Here is a 4,738-nt window from a genome sequence, read left to right on the forward strand (position 1 = left end):
GCCACCTTGCACTCTCCGCTCCAGCCAATCCCTACTGCTTCAAGTCCCCAAGACACGTCTCTGAACTATGGAGAACAGAGCCTTCTGCTCCCTTTACCCTCGCCTTTGGAATACTCTCCCTGTCCATCTGAGCTTTTAAAACGGGCCTTAAAGCCAAATTCTACAGACTCTTTCTCATAGTCCTAGTCCCAATCTGAAATGTATTTAGTGCCATCCCACTATTGCTATTTTACCTGCCTTGATTCTAAATGTGTTTTATTGGGGAATGGCCGTGGATGTCCGGCCTTTTCTGTGCCTCCTTGGGGACCAATGGGGGACGGAGAACCCACATCAATAGAAACCCTCCGAGCAGGGTGGGATGCTGGAGCCTCAGACACCCTCGAGGCCTGATGTGAGAGGGAGCCCAGGGGTAGAGGCTTGTGGTAGAAACCCCCTGGACCCTCAGGAGACAGGGTAGATGATGGAGCAGGAAATCTCTGGAAGCAGGTGGGCGAAATGGTTGGTCAGCAGGATGTCCAGCTCAGACATATTCCTCAATAAGCTGAGTTTCCACATTGGAAATTTGGCCAGTCAATTTTATCCCGGAACTGTGCAAAATAGATGCAGCTCCTACATGGGATGAAACGTTCACCGTAGCCTCGGAAGGTGGTAGCTGCCAATCTGGAAAAATCAGCATGATCATTACACAGGTGCACCTTGTGCTGGGGACAATAAATGGGCAGTTTTGACAACGCCACAGATGTCTCAGGTTGAGGGAGCATGCAATTGTCATGATGACTGCAGAAATGTCCACTAGAGCTATTGCCAGATAATTTAATATGAATTCCTCTACCATAACGTAGTTTGAGAATTTGGCCGCATGATTAACTGGCCTCACAATCGCAGACTACGTGTAACCATGCCAGACCAGGACCTCCACATCCAGCTTCTTCACCTGTGGATTGTCTGAGGCCAGACAACTGATGAAAGTGTGGGTTTGCACAACCGAACAACTTTTGCACAAACTGTCAGAAACCATCTCAGGGAAGCTCATCTGCATGCTCGCCATCCTCAGCCGGGTCTTGACCTGGCTGCAGTTTGGCGTCGTAAGACTTCAGTGGACAAATGCTCACCTTCAATGGCCACTGGAACGCTGGAGAAGTGCGCTCTTCACGGATGAATCCCAGTTTCAACTGTACCAGGCAGATGGCTGACAGTGTGTATGGCGTTGTGTGGGCAAGCAGTTTGCTGATGTCAACGCTTTGAACAGAGTGCCACATGGTGTGGTTATGGTTTGGGAAGGCATAGGCTTCAGACAATGAACACAACTGCATTTTATTGATGGCAATTTGAATGCAGAGATACCGTGATGAGATCCTGAGGCTCATTGTTATGCCATTCATCTGCCGCCATCACCTCATGTTTCAGCAAGATAATGCACGGCCCCATGTCCCAGTTCTTCCATGGCCTGCGTACTCACCAGACAGCTACCACTTTCAATTCAAATGAGCTCGAAAAAAAGTGAATGACATTTGTTTTGTGTGACTATAGAGACATGTTCTAATTGAGTGAGGCGTCAAAGCGGACAACCCGCCCGCCGGCTTCAGTTGGGTCATTAAACTCAAAACAATACATTCTAAAATAAACCTTGCACACTCTCCTTTGAGTTTAGACCATTTGTTTTTAGACTATCCATAGAAAGGCTTGCTGTCCGTGGTGCTGAAATCAATTGCTGAAACGCTGCATCTATCAACCAAAAATGCTAATTATTTGTGATGCTTTATTACACAGTATCTCTTTAGTAAACAAAAAATACAATAACATTTCATTAAAAACCCATGCACAAACTGCACCCTGTACTTTTTCAGAGACAAATTGATATAATGGAACTTTCAAGTGAATGGAATAATCAATGCTGGATCGCAAATCAATCAACAACAAAAATCGGGGGGGGGGGGGGGGATATTAAAATTAATTTTCTGAGTGAGATGGAGTGCAAATAAGACACGCGAACCTTATTGCCTAACACTAACAGAGGTGAGTAGCCAGTTGCTATCTAAAACAGCACTGTCTTTATGAAGCAGGCAGAAAATATGGACATGCTTCAGAGCTATTATTATTGCCCTCAAATAGTATTTTGTGCACACATCAGGTCTTCAGTAGAAAGTGTCAGGTCAAGTCCATGGTAAGAAGTTAGAGTGCAGTGCCAGGCCCATAAGCCAATAGGAGATGAAGTACCCTAGAATCCATCGTGTGGGGATAGAGCATGTCTTCCAGCGGGACAGTAGATGAACAATGGGGTTTTGGGGTAAGTACAAGAAGACAGTCCTGGGTGTCCTCCGCTGCTGCCCCTTATTGGATGTGGGTGGTGACCTTCGCTGAAGGAGAGGCTCGTAGAGTAAGAGCAGGTGGGCACTGATCCAGAAAGGTACAGGGGAGGCAGAAGACAGAAACCGGGTCAAAACCTGGAGAAATCAGTAAAAGAGAACATTAATTGACTAGATGAGCTGCCTGTATTTCATAAATCTTCAAACACGCAATTTGTTTAACAATGTGATTGGTTGATCCCCAACTAGACCTGTTGAAATCCCCTTACATAAACATTTTCCACTGATTTGTTCCTTACCTGCACATGCATGCAGAATGTTCCAAATCCCAGGAGCATTGTAGCATGCACCACATGTAAAAACACCCCGGGGCTGTAAAATCCAGGTGTGGGTTTGTCTGGCCGTTTGTTTGTCCCACAGCCCCAGTCTCAGACACCTGGCTGGGTTATCCCTATAGTACATGTAGGCTGCCACCATGCCCAGAGTTGCCATGGGCAGCGCCAGCAGGAAGTTGGGTATCTGCTTAAGCTGGAAGTAGCGCAGGAAGCCCACATCCCAATACACATCCTGGATATGGGAGTAGAGCAGGGGGAGGGGGTCGCAGGCACCAGAGGGGTGGGGGTGCGTTTTCGTCAGGGACCCTGTAGCCTTTATCCTCAGCAAGCTGGATGAGGGCAGGGGAAACCTGCTCCAAGGAGAGGGAGGGTGTACAGAACGCCCTGTACCCATAGTACTGGAAGACCAAGAAGGGGAGGGCAATAACTGCTGTGCCCAATGCAGCCGTGAACAGGTGACGAGCGATGATCCAGATGTAGTGGAGGCATTTGCTGTGTCTGTTATTGTCCTTACGCAGTCCCCAGATCTTGTAGAGGGCCTGTTGCAGGGGCAGATACAGCAAGAATCCTACATTCACAAGTCCATTGGCTCGTGCAGCAGTGGCTATACTCAGAGCCAGGCAGGCTCGGAGGGTATATCCTCTCTCCAGGAGAAAGAGGCCCCCGAAGGTCAGTGCAGCAAACAGGCTCTCTGAGTAACCAGCCATCATGAAGACATTGGCAGGGGTGAGACAGTAGAGCAAACTGGAGACTAGAGCAAGACGCCGGTCCTGCAGCACCACACGGCCGAGTCCATACAGTGCTACCACACTCAGCAGGAAGAGGGCGCTGTTACCCAAGGCAACAGCCAGTAGCAGGCGTCCACGCAGTGTAAGACAGCCACTGAGGGGCAGTAGTATAGTCTCTGCAAGGCCCCGCAGTATGACAGGGAACAGGGGGAAGAAGGCATAGTTGTGCTCATACAGGTAGCCCCTCTCAGCAATGAAGAGGAAATGCTCTGCATCCCAGTGGGAAAGGCCCCCTAGAAACCATTGCACTGCACGGTCCAGAAGCAGAGGCTCCTCCTCTGCACGTGGAGTGAATGCATCAGCTTCGTGATCTGGGATTGCAGCATTTAGGAGAGCCTGAAAGGGAGGCATAGCAAACATGAGATGATAAGCACACACCAATGACACTTTTCTAATTTACTAACATCCAAGTCTTTCAGTCTGTGGACGCCATGCTGTAGTTAACCAGCAACTTTTGTAAATAAATCATAATTATTACTGACCTGTATTAGTAGTGACAAGCCTCTTGTGGTTGCGGCGAATTGCAGAACCGTCTTCACGTCCATCTGTCATTACTATGAACAGCCTTACCCATAACAATATCTAGCGCGAGCTAGCTTGGTGTGGATGGAACGAAGGCAACACAATTTAACCTCTACAAATACCTGAAATAGACGGTGGCAAATGACAAAACGTTGACATTCATTTACACAGGGCCTATTTTTTTTGCTTAATTTTTTTTTTTAACGTTACACATCTTTACCTTTTTGATTAGAGAAGCCAGGTCAGAACCATAGACCATAAGGTCGGAAACCTTCACAATCTATTGTTGGAACCAGTTGGTCCGCAAAATGTTACTTCCGGGGTAATTCTCTATTTCAAAATAAAAGTTGGAGTGAAAAAGCGATCGTCTCAAGCTGTTAAAAAGGGGAATAATATTAGCTTTGAATGATGTTCAGTTATCATTATTGCATAATGAAATTCTACTATAACTTATGACCTTTCACACATCAACTAATTATGATACCGTATAGATTTATCATTTATCAACAATGGACTACTTTGTCTTGATTCAAATCCTAGAAACTAGTCATAACCAAGGAAGCTGAGACAAAGGGGGATTGCACACAAGTGTGCACGATTTTATCCCAGCCCAGTACTAACAAATAACCTGATTCAGTTTATCGATTAGTTGAACCAAGTGTTATAGTACTGGGCTGGAATAAAAATACAGCACACCCAGTACGTTCACAGAGCCAGGGATTGTAGAAAAATTGTACATCTGAGAAAGACACTGCAAGTCCAATGGAACAAAACCAAACATCTTACG

The 4,738-nt window shown here is 46.6% G+C and overlaps 1 pseudogene across 1 annotated transcript; it reads right to left on the minus strand.

The window, feature by feature from the left end:
• Positions 1-1,739: 1,739 nt before the first annotated feature.
• On the minus strand, positions 1,740-4,518 carry LOC123743113 (GPI alpha-1,6-mannosyltransferase 2-like; annotated as a pseudogene). The gene is made up of 4 exons (XR_014392334.1): positions 4,172-4,518; positions 3,912-4,073; positions 2,606-3,765; positions 1,740-2,444 (listed from the first exon to the last, which is right to left on the minus strand). The product of XR_014392334.1 is annotated as a GPI alpha-1,6-mannosyltransferase 2-like (transcript).
• Between the last annotated feature and the right edge of the window lie 220 nt (positions 4,519-4,738).

Source organism: Salmo salar, chromosome 05, assembly GCF_965601325.2.
Source record: "Salmo salar chromosome 05, fSalSal1, whole genome shotgun sequence".
In the NCBI taxonomy this organism is placed as follows: domain Eukaryota; kingdom Metazoa; phylum Chordata; class Actinopteri; order Salmoniformes; family Salmonidae; genus Salmo; species Salmo salar.